Source organism: Polypterus senegalus, chromosome 13, assembly GCF_016835505.1.
Source record: "Polypterus senegalus isolate Bchr_013 chromosome 13, ASM1683550v1, whole genome shotgun sequence".
NCBI lineage: Eukaryota > Metazoa > Chordata > Cladistia > Polypteriformes > Polypteridae > Polypterus > Polypterus senegalus.
The window spans coordinates 98,267,126-98,279,826 of NC_053166.1; the positions used below are offsets into that span (position 1 = coordinate 98,267,126).

At 41.0% G+C, this 12,701-nt stretch overlaps 1 long non-coding RNA gene across 2 annotated transcripts; it reads left to right on the plus strand.

Moving 5' to 3' along the window:
* The first annotated feature begins 6,032 nt into the window (after positions 1–6,032).
* Positions 6,033–9,742, plus strand: LOC120542135. 2 transcript variants are annotated; one of them, XR_005636156.1, is made up of 2 exons: positions 6,033–6,351; positions 8,748–9,742. It is a non-coding gene; the product is annotated as an uncharacterized LOC120542135 (long non-coding RNA). The 2 variants fall into 2 exon arrangements; XR_005636157.1 differs by having other exon boundaries at positions 6,033–6,338.
* Positions 9,743–12,701: the final 2,959 nt, after the last annotated feature.

Consider the following 12,701-nt stretch of genomic DNA (forward strand, 5'->3'; position numbering starts at 1 on the left):
TTGCAGAGATGTGTCAACCAAGACAGTCCTACAACATCCAGAGCCTTGAGGAACTCCGGGCATATCTCATCCACCCCCAGGGCCCTGCCACCAAGGAGTTTTTTTAACTACCTCCGTGACCTCAGCCCTAGAGATGTGAGAGCCCACCTCAGAGTCCCCAGGCTCTGCTTCCTCACTGGAAGGCATGTTAGTGGGATTGAGGAGGTCTTCGAAGTACTCCCCCCACCGACCCACAACATCCTGAGTTGAGGTCAGCAGCGCACCATCCCCATCATATACAGTGTTGACACTGCACTGCTTCGCTCTTCTGAGACGCCGGACGGTGGATCAGAATCTCCTCGAAGCTGTCCGAATGTCGTTCCCCATGGCCTCCCCAAATTCTTCCCATGCCCAAGTTTTTCCCTCAGCAACCAGCGAGGCCGCATTCCACTTGGCCTGTCAGTACCTATTAGCTGCCTCCAGAGTCCCACAGGACAAAAGGGTCCGGTAGGACTCCTTCTTCAGCTTGACGGCATCCCTCACCGCCGGTGTCCACCAACAGGTTCGGGGATTGATGCCACGACAGGCACCGACCACCTTACGGCCACAGCTCCGGTCATCCGCCTCAGCAATAGAGGCACGGAACATGGCCCTTTTGGACTCAATGTCCCTCACCTCCCTCGGGATGTGGTCAAAGTATTGCTGGAAGTGGGAGTTGAAGCTACTTCTGACAGGGGACTCTGCCAGATGTTCCCAGCAGACCCTCACAACACGTTTGGGCCTACCAGGCCTAACCGGCATCCTCCCCACCATCGAAGCCAACTCACCACCAGGTGGTGATCAGTTGACAGCTCTGCCCCTCTCTTCACCTGAGTGTCCAAGACATGTGGCTGCAAGTCCGACGACACAACCACAAAGTTGATCATCAAACTGAGGCCTAGGTTGTCCTGGTGCCAAGGGCACATATGAACACCCCTGTGCTTGAACATGGTGTTCATTATGGACAATCTATGACAAGCACAGAAGTCCAATAACAAAACACCGCTCGGGTTCAGATCGGGAGGGCCATTCCTCCCAATCACGCCCTTCCAGGTCTCACTGTCATTGCCCACATGAGCATTGAAGTCTCCCAGTAGTACGAGGGAGTCCCCAAAAGGTATGTCCTCTAGCACCCCCTCCAGGGACTCCAAAAAGGGTGGGTATTCCAAACTGCTGTTTGGCGCATATGCACAAACAACAGTCAGCACCCGTCCCCCCATCCGAAGGCGGAGGGAGGCTACCCTCTCGTCCACCGGGATAAACCCCAATGTACAGGCTCCAAGTTGGGGGGCAATTCCAGAGTGGTAGAGAGTCCAGCCCCTCTCAAGGAGATTGGTTCCAGAGTCCAAGCTGTGAGTTGAGGTGAGCCTGACTATATCTAGCCGGAACCTCTTGACCTCGCACACTAACTCAGGCTCATTCCCCTTCAGAGAGGTGACATTCCATGTCCCAAGAGCCAGCTTCTGTAGCCGAGGATCGGACCACCAAGGTCCCGGCCTTCGGCTACCAACCAACTCACACTGCACCCGACCTCCTTGGCCCATCCCATAGGTGGTGAACCCATGAGAAGGGGGACACATGTTTCCTCTTTGGGCTGTACCCAGCTGAACACCATGGGTGCAGACCCGGCCACCAGGCGCTCACCATCGAGCTCCACCTCCAGAGGGGAGTCTGGGCGAGGGAAAACACCGTCCAAATTTTTTATTCATCATAGAAGGTCTATTGAACCGCTCTTTGTCTCATCCCTCACCTAGGACCAGTTTGCCTTGGGTGGCCCTACCAGGGGCATAAAGCCCTGGACAACAGAGCTCCTAGGATCATTGGGACACTCAAACCCCTCCACCACGATAAGGTGGCGGTTCGAGGATACTCTTTGTTGTATACTAGCTAACTTGTGTAGCTTTCAAGCAGTGTTGCACCTACCTGTGACATCACACACTCTGACACATAAGTTTCTCATTGTTTAGGTTAGCCTAAAAATGCAGAAAAAGTTTATTTATATTTTTGAAAAATAAAAATTTGTTTTTGTAGCTGAGGTTGTGGAGGTCTGAGGAGGAGGCAGTTAAGGTCTAGAGGACCCTGCCTTGCTGGGGTTGTAGGGCCATTCCCTGTTCCAGTGGCTGTTTGTCTTCTGAATAGACAGCATAATTTACCATATGTATGGAATGATCTGGCCTAATGCTAATATGTTAAAAGGATGATATGCCCAGAATTGATCCCAGAGGCACTCCATAGCCAATATCATGTATTTCTTGTATACAGGCACTTTGGTAAGATTGGTGGGGTTGAGGTGCGGGGTATGGGAGTTCTGTTGTAAGGGAGTTTGTTGCTTTTAGCACACTCTTAACCCGTGCTAGTATGCTGCATGCATGTGAAAGCAGCTGCTGGCTTAATGAACTGGTTACAATACAGTGCACCAATCTACAACCACTGGCTGCTGTGGGGCTTAAATAAAAGAATAACTGACCTTTGGAAGTCAGAGTGCAGGGTTAGCCATTGTACATCACCACTGGAGTAATTTTCAGGTCTTGTTCAAGAGTCCAACGAGTAGGATCCCTTCTGGCAGTAGTGGGATTTAAACCAGCATTCTTCTAGATACCAGCACAGATACTTAGCCATAGATTATTCTGAGTTTATTAAGCAATATAGTGGTTATACTCACTGATACATGTACAAAATTGAAGAAACTATCTTCTACTGCAACATCATTTATCATTTCCTCACAATACCATGCCCTTGCCTATGTTGTTGAGCTATGCTGTTGTTAGCATAATCCTAGTCCAAATAAGGAAAAATTGAAAATTTGGCTCTCACACCCTTAAAAAATAAAGGTGCCAGAATAGCTCTTCAGAGCAATGCCATAGAAGATCCATTTTTGGTTGCAAGGTTCTTTAAGAACACTTCTTTAGATTTGTAACAGGTTCCATACAGTAAATATCCATAACAAGATTTGTGAAATAGGTTATTATTTTTAAAGGACTCTTGCTGCTGGAACACAGGGTAAGTCCAGGTTTCGTTAATCTAATAGTTTCCCGCTAGATAGCTTACCATTCCTTAAAGATTTCAGGTTTCTTCTACATATTAAGTTTTTCAAAGCACAAAGAACCAACTTCATGTGCAAAGAACACTTCTCTGCTGTCAAGCAATAGGTCTACATAGAACCACACAACCCAGTAAAGAACCATAAAATGCAATTAAATAACAATTACTTTTAAGAGTGCATGATGGATCTCTACTAAAATCAACCAAACTTTGCCAGGAACAGGGTGTTGGAATCTAACCCTGGAACCAAGCTTTAGGTAGAATTCGCTAGTGAGTGTTTTCTGACCAAGTGTCTGCTTAGCCCAGTCAGGTTGTACCTGGACAACCCCTGAAGGACAGGGTTAAAGTGCAAACCACTTACTTGAAAGGCAAGTGTGGAATACATTTAAATGGACTGGAGCCTGGCAGCATGAACAATAAGGCACTGAAATAAAGCAGAAAGATCTGAGAGCTACAAAGATGGTTCACATCACAGTACTGGAGCCAGGATGAACAAAGTTTTCAATCAAACTTCCAAAAGCACTGCTTTCATTTATAGAAGAATATTTCAGCTATGCTAATTCTATGACTCTTTTTTTATTTTTTCTCTGTCTCTTGCAAACAGTCTTTTCGACCTTCATTGCCTTTGACTTGGTCATAGAAACAAGAGACTGTCCATGTGCACAATATGTCTGTGGTAGTGTCTAAAAATGTACCAAAGCCAGTTATTTAAAATTTTGTGATTCTCTTCAATAAAATGGGAATATCTGAAGATAGCTAATGAAGGTGAATGGTTAGGGCATCATATTGTTCTTCAGAATTGTTTGTTGGAGTGTGATAAATTCAAAGGAGCATACCCTGAATAAATAAAGAGCTACAGACATTTCAAAGTAACATAACAAAAAGACATTCCTATTGTTTGGAGATAAAATAAATCTCCTTATACAGCGGCAGGTCATTGTCCAACAGAATCTTTTTAGGATTGCTGCAACTTATTGTAAATTTAAAAATTAGAACACATTATATGCCTCCAGTTTTAAAAATGTCTATGATTTCATAATATGCTAAAGTATAATTATTATTTCTCACAGTTTTGTGTTTGAGATTAATGTGAAGCTTGAAAATTATGCTAGACAAAAAACTTTTAATTATTTAGCAAAGCTCTGTAAGAAGCATAAACAAAGAAATAAAGTTTAAATACAATAAGAATAAAATTGGGAAACACTGATTTTCTTGGTTCTTACTTAAGTGAGGGCACACATTAAGATCTCAAGATGCTGGCCTACTTAAGATTCCAAGGATTAATAAAATAACAGTGGGAGGTTGAGCTTTTTGGTTATAGAGCCCCAAAGCTGTGGAATGATCTGCCTGTTAATTTAATGGAAATGCCCCTTCAATCTCAGCTTTTCAATTCTGGCTGATGACTGCTTTATATAGCATACCCTGATGGGATGCTAATTAGCTAAGCATACCACGTTTATGTTTGTTAGTGATTTGTACAAAAATTTATAAACCTTCCTCTACTCTTTCGGTATCTTTATGTGGTACTTGGTGCCACTGCTCTACTGACAAGTTGTTCTTCTGCATATAGGAAAGTCAAATAAAGAAGCATTGGAACCATCGAATGGAAACATATTTTCTCATCAGGTTGGATGGCCAGCACAGATTCCACCACCAAATGCCGAGAAGGGAGTTGTCAGCTAGTTGGCCGAGATCTCCAGGACTGTGACTGTGTCTGACTTTGTCTTTGATGTTCTCTTTTTCAGTTTTTTAGTATAATCAATACATGCATTTTACCTGAGAATTTGTCACAGCGCTCTATGCCTGCACCGAGTGAAGGACATTATAAAAAAAATTAATTATATTGCTTAAATAAATTGAGTTGATACAAGGAGGAAAACAAACATGTTTTTTATGTAAAAATCAAAGTACAGTTTGGTCCATAAATATTTGGACAGTGACACAATTTTCATGATTTTGGTTCTGTATGCTATTACAATGGATTTAAAATGAAGAAATCATTACATGGTGTAGGCTTTCTGCATTCATTCAAAGGGTTTAACAAAAATACTGTATGAACCAGTTAGGAATGACAGCCATTTTTATAAATGGTCCCCCATTTACAGGGGTTTAAAAATATTTGGACAATTGACTGACAAGCTGTTCCATAGGCAAGGTTAGCAGGTCCCTCTTATTTCATTAACGTTTAAGCAGGTAGAAGTTCAGCAGTTGATTTCAAATGTGGAATTTGCATATGGAAGCTGTCTCTGTGAACTCTCAATATGAGGTCCAAAGAGCTATCCATGCAAGTAATAACAGGGCATCATTAGACAGAGAAAACAAAACCATGTTTTATGGCAGCGGCATGTCTGTCTTTCTGAGGAAACAAAGAGAGAAAGGTTAGTACGCCATCATTGTCCCCTGATCAGACTTGTCACAATGCAAATTGGTTTCCTTAGGATGCTCCCCAAACGATCATGCGTGACAATATATATTGTCGCACACGTGCGAATAGGGGGACGTTGTGTGGACCAAGTAAAGGTAATTCCACGCCAGGCCAGGGGAGGGCGGGGTGCATTAAACCTTCTCCTGCTATTTCTACAGACCAGCCGCGGGAAAACCTATCTGAATCAAGAACATCACTTCCGGTTCTGGCGCCTAGAAGAACATTACTTCCGGTTCCCGCGCCTAGACGAATGTCACTTCCAGTTCCGGCGCCCAGAAGATTATCACTTCTGGTCCCGGCTCCCAGGCTGATGTCAGAGAAACATCACTTCCGGTCAACCTACATCACTTCCAGTTAACAGACATCACTTCCTGTCTGACCATTTAAAACCGCCATCTTTTCCAACCTTTAGCAGTTCTGTCTTGGACTCTCTTCAGTCAACTTCATTGTTGCTTAAAAATTCAATATCTTTGCAGCTAGGAATATTATATTTTTGGCTGCCCCAAACCTTTTTACAAGTGTGATGTCTCTTCCTTTCACTATATATATATATATGTATACCGGTATGTATTTTGTCACACACATGCGCTTAGGAAGCAATCAACAAGCCCAAAGGTGAGTGAAACATCACATCACAAGGGGTTGATGTGTGGTACTAATGTCTTTGTCTCTCTCTGTCATCAGACAAAAAGAAGAAAAATAAATCAGTACTTACATCTGGGTTCCAAGATGGTCACTGAGACGTCACTTCTGGCACCTGTTGATGACAATACTACTGGCTCCATCCGATGACATCACTTCCGTCCTTACCTCACTTCAGATCCCCTTTTGATGATACATACTGTATATGTGTGTATGTACTGTATGTATGTATATGTTTTTTCAGTTATTGTTAGTTTGTGGACATTTCTTGTATTTTGTTTGGGGTTATTGTTCCATCTGTGTCTTTTTATTGTTTGAGACACAGTGATTCAGTGATTGTCTGGTTCAGAGAACTCATAAACACTTCATCCACTCCAGAGCTTTTATGGTGTCTTAGAGAGGAAAGAAAAACTTGCTGGACATCTTTCCAAATGTTTTACATTATGATGCTTGTCACAATTGCATGTGGTGAGCAATTGGCTAGTTAAGAATAGACTTAGATCCACAATGGAGCATGAAAGACTTAATCATTTGACTCTGGTGTCATTTGAGAATGATCTGGCTCAGAAACTGGACTTTAGTGATCTGATCATGGACTTTGGTGAAAAGTAATCCAGAAAGGAAAAATATAATATTTCAAAGAAAGCATTGGTTTGTGTTGATATACTGTACAAAGTAGCATCTGCAACATTTGATATTTTTGCTTTAGTTGGCATTTGCAATAGGGCTCTATAGCTGACTTTTCAAAGTTTTGTTTGGGATGGTTACTTAGTTTCTTTGTCACCTGTGCAGCAATGGCTAATGTATAAGCTTTGATACAGGATATGGTGTTTCTCATAATTTTAGAGAGTAAGCTCATATTTTTTCTTTTTAAAGCTAAGATCCTCTAGTCGTCATTTAGTTTGTGCATCTCTAACACATTTAAGTTGATGTGTGTAGCACTCATAGTATTTTGTGTAGATAGGGTCCCAAAATGCCTCAAACCCAGGTGAACCCAGCCTCCTTAATCTGGCCTTGGTAAAAAAACTATTAGAAACAGTAAAGGCAAACTAGTATGTATAGAAAGTTAAATAGCAAATGCTATATAACTATAACTATAAACTTATATTTTTTTTAAAGTTTACACCTTTGAAGAAGTCCATAACTTCCCACAAGTAAAAGGGACTACTAATGAGTAGATTGGGAAATGCTAGTTAGACTAAGTAGGCTGAAATCTAACAAATCACAATGACAAGATAACATTTATTCTCAAGTATTTAAGGAAGTTAGCGAGTACAAATATAAAACCTTGATGCATATTTTTCACAAAAGTCTGCACAGTGGGGAAACTGGAAGCCAGCCAATATTATCGCGTTTTGTAAAAAGCGCGATTAGGTTGATCCAGTTAACTAAAGGCCAATATGCTTTAGCGTGCATCACAGGTTAAGTTAATGAAAGCAATGATTAAAGAAACAATTGAGCAGTACATGTCAAGAACAGATATGTTAGGAAAATTTGTAAATAATCTGCACAAGTTCAGATGGAGAATATTATGTTACACTAATGTGCTGAAATTCCATGAGGAAGCAACAAAAGCATATGATAAGTGGCTATGTTATTAATCATGCTTTTTCAGAAAGTTTTTAAAAGGTACCACATTAAAGGTTAGTGATAAATATGAAAGTAGTGGGAATTTAAATTGCAGTGTGTAGGTGAGTACGAAATTGGCCTTAAACACAGGCAGCAAATGATTATGGGGAGCGTAATTTTTACAGACTTTAGTGATGTTAAATGTTATCTCTCTCAGGGATCAGTGCTCAGGCCACTGCTCTTTTTAATATATTTAAAGGATCTAGGAAAGAATATAAGTAACAAGCTGAGTATGTCTGCAAATTATACTAGACTAGATATGAACAGATAATGTAGAATGGTTATAGAGGGACCTGGACAGCATATAGACTTGGGTAGATCTGCAGGTGAAATTTAATATAAGTAAATGTAGAAAGCAAAAGTGTCATATCTGGATAAACAATTTGAAAGTACATCTTATGAGTCATACTGGACTCCTCACTTTCTACATCAAGATAGTGTACAGAAGCAATGAATAAGGCTAATAGGATGTCATGTTATAAATCACAATGTGTGGAGTACAAGTCAAGGACTTGTATTCTTAAGCTATATAATGTACTACTGAGGCCTCACCTGGGGCCTGAAGTATAACACATTTATAATATTTATTGTTATAGTACATCTCCATACAAAAAAGTAGCACCATGTTTGACAAATTGTCAAACAAGTATTTACATGCAAAGAAAAACAAATTAAAATTAGATAAGAATGATAATGCATAAATAGTATACATAAATACATAATGCACATCTACATACGACAGATACTATATATATTTAAGAGAGAGAAATAGAGTCCTTAAATATGGAATTGTTTAAGTCTATAAATTACAGTCTGATTATAAGGTCAGTTAACCAGGGTGGACAGAAAAAAAAAAATTAAAAACTTCAGTTAAGATGGAGAAAAAACAATCTATAGGGGTTCCAGACCAAAAGACCACTCAGCAGCCACCATTGGGCTTTCTGCCTAATATAAATGTTCTTAAATAGTTCTTAGTTTTTTTTTTTTAAAGGGTTCTGCTCCAAGTATTCAGCGCAGTGGCTGCCAAGGCAGGCTGGGGTATTTGCTTGCATTCAAACATTCAAACATCACATGTGTCTGCACAGGACTTTGATCAAGTGGTGGTGCACAGAATGGCACCACAGAAGAACCGGAAAAGAAAACAGAGAAAAGTAAAGATTAATAAATATTGCAGGTTCATTGAAGAGTATGATCATTCTATACAAATCTACTTTATTAAGGGTAGAACTAAAATGTAGCCAAGAAAAGGCCAAATTAGAAAATTGGGATTTTTAGGACTTTTTAAAAATATTTATACGGTCTTCACCTGATACGTCTCTGTTGGTATAAGTATTCCAGATTTTTGGAGCCTAACCGCAAAAGGCTGCCTCACTGCTTATTTTATACTTGGTTCTTAGAATAATAAGCAGACTGCTATTATACAAAGTGGCGGACGGCCAGCAGCTCATCCCGGCCAGAGATGGAAGAATGGGAGAAGACAGCTTTTCCAGGACACTGCCTCCCCCAAAACACTAGATGGCAGTTCCCCTGGAGTGTAATGGTGCCCTGGATTCCCATTGGGTATCCTGGAACTTGGAGTGCGGTTTGTCAGCCCTGTTGGCTACCGTGGGTGCCGCCAGGAGGAGCTGAGAGAGGATTGAAGGAACCATGTCTCTTCCATAGCCTGGAAATACTCCTAAGTCATGAGGACGGGAGCCCTGAAGTACTTCTGGGATGAAGTAAAAGCCAATTCACCATCTGACCCGGAAGTGCGAGCAAGTCATATGGGCAAAAGGGCAGAAGGACTATATAAAGGACTAATGGGGACCCAGCAAGCAAGTGGAAGTTGGAAGGTAGTAGGAATGAGCTTGCTGGGAGGAGTGGAGGAGAGATTTGTGCTTTATTGTATTTGGAATAGTGTGTTTAATTGCCTGTGTATGATGGCAGAGGTGCTTCAGGGCACTACAAAAAGAAGAATAATAATTAAATACCTTCTTAGTGATTTTACCCTGTGTTCAGTGTGTCTGTCTGTTGGGTTGAAAGGGGCGACAGCGACCCCTAGCGTCTTACAACAGTAAGATCCTTGGGATTAATAAAGTATCTATCTATCTATCTATCTATCTATCTATCTATCTATCTATCTATCTATCTATCTATCTATCTATCTATCTAAGGTTTGTGGAAGCCGGCCCGGACACAGACAGGCAGACACGTTAAAATCACCCCACACACGTTTATTTGAGTCCATTATGTACAGTGCAGCAAGCCCACAAGTCCCCAAAAGTCCTGGCCACAACACACTGCCTCACTTCTTCAGGCCGCCTCCATTCCTCTCCTCCAAGACCTTGTCTCCTTCTCTCCCAACTCCAGCCATTGTCTGACGGGAGGCGGCCCCTTTTATATGCACCCGGATGTGCTCCAGGTGTTTCCTGGCAATCTTCCACCGGCACTCCCCAGTGTGGCAGAAGTGCCGGCTGCATACCCGGAAGCACTCTGAGTGTCCCTGCTTGTCTTCCTCCCGGCACTTCCGGGTGTGGCAGAAGTGCTGAGGTCCAGGGCTCCCAAGGCACAGGGGCGCCCCCTAGCGGTGACCATGGACCTCTACAGGGTAGAGCTTCACAGCTCTGTACCCGTGACCCCCAAAGGAACTAGGGTGGTAGCCCCCAAGTGGTCTGAGGTGGGCGTAAGCCCTCTACCGGTCTTCCTGGGCGTCCCGGCCGGGTCGCCACCCCAGCCATCTCTGACAGGTCACAACTTGGAATGCAGTGAGATTAGCGCAGCAAAATATAGAAAGGTGCAAGATTATTTAAAGCTTTATATACCATTAGCAGTATTTAAACTCAATTATAAAAGACATGGGTAAGCAATGTAACAATGCAAAAACTGGTGAGATGTGTTCAGATTTTCTTTTTCAGCAGCTATATTGTGGATTAATTGCAACCGCTTGATGTCTTTCTTAGGAAGACCAGGTAGAAGTGGGTTATAGTAATATAGCTAATTAAAAACAAACATTTGAATTAATTTCTCAGCATCTTGCAGTACTATAAGAGGTTTAACTTTTGCAGTGTTCCTTAAATGGAAAATTGCAGTCTTAGTAATATGGTTAATGTATGATTTAAATTTTAGGTCACAGTCTATGATTATACCTAAATTCTTTATTTCTGCCAGGCTATTAATTCTAAGAGATCAAGTTTAATACCCATTGTTTCTGTTGTTATTAATGACTAAGATTTTAGTTTTTTCCTTATCTAGCTTGAACAGATTACTCCTCATCCTTTCAGAAATACGAGACAGACATTGGGTTGGAGAGCCCAGAGCGTCAGGGTCAACAGGTGCTATAGAGCTGTGTGTCATCTGCACAGGTGTGGTAGTTCATCTTGTGTTTTGAGATAATCTGGCCTAATAAGAGCATATAGACTGAAAAGTACTGTGGGTCCATTATAGATCCTTCTGTTATGCCATGTAAAATATCATGGGTCTCTGAACTACAATCACCAACTACAGTCACCACAACTAACAAAGAATTTTCTACCTGTTAAGTAAGACTGAAACAAATTTAAGACAGACCCACCCATTGACTAGGGTGATAATTAGAATAGTGTGGCCTGTGGTATCAAATGTCATGCTTAGGTCTAGTAGAACAAGATCAGATATGTGGCCTCTGTCCGAACTAACCAGTAACTCATTTACTACTTTAACCAATATAGTTTCTCTGTTATGATTTTATTTTAAAACCTGACTGAAACTTATCACAAATAGAATGTTTATGTAAATAGTCATTTAATTGATGAAAACTACTTTTTCTAGAGTTTTAATTTGAAAAGTAAGGTTGGAAATAGATCTAAAGTTGTCAAGTGCAGAGGAGTCAAGGTTGTTTTCTGAAGCAGGGGTCTAACTACTGAAGTCTTGGTAAGACCCCCATTTCTAATGTAGAGTTTACTATGTCAAGTACAGTATGAATTAGCACATCTGACACTTTGAAAAATCAAGGACACAGGAGGAGGGTTTCAGTTGAGAAATTATTCTGTGGAATTTAGGAAAACCTATTTTAGTAAAGGATTTTAATTCTCTTAAAAAGAGCATGCTTAGGTTCAACATAATTCATTTTGGATGGATGTATTATATTGTGTTTAATATTTATTCTGTGTTTAAAAATGTAGCAAAAGCCTAATGTGTTTCACTAGAAGTTTCCAGGAGGCATGATCAGTAGTTGAGAAAAAAAATCTTGGAATTCCAGCATTCTCATTCATAATTTTAGAAAAATATGACTCCCTTTCAAGACTGAGTTATAGCTGAGTTATATTCAGCTATATACCAAATACCTTTAATATTTCACAGTGGACAGTTTTTTTTTTATTTACACTAGGCCTTATGGTATTTTCTCTTAACCTTTTCAACCTGTCAGGCAGATTTCCAGGCCAACTACAAATTGGAAAGGCCAGTCTTGTAGCCCACCTTGCTCGTCATAACCTAATGGCCTACACATATTTGTTACGCTATGTTACTGTTACACTATTCTGCTCTCTAAATCTTGCATTCTGCTGCTGCAAACACATATTTCCGAAAGGCCATTACACCTTTCTGCTGTCACAACCTGCCTGGCCGGAATAGCAGGTGTTGCCATATCAAACTGCACACATAATGTACCACTGTTTAGTTACGCTGTTATACTACTTACACAAGTCACATTACTGTTTTTTTAGCTGCAGATCAGTTTTGTTTTTTTCTCATGGTTTTCTATAAGAAAACAGAAATGATTTCAGTTTTATTTTAGCATAGGAGCAACTTAAAACAGTAGTTGCTCAGTGTGCGTAGAGAAGTACAAGTGAGGAATGAGAGCCTTTGCCCTTCTGTTCCACAGGAGGTTTCTTTCATCTCTGAGTTTGCCTTAAGGACATCTGTGTTGTGTTGTGAAAGCCATGGGAGTTCTTGCACTTGACGCCAGAAGTGAGAGTCTCGTTGGGAA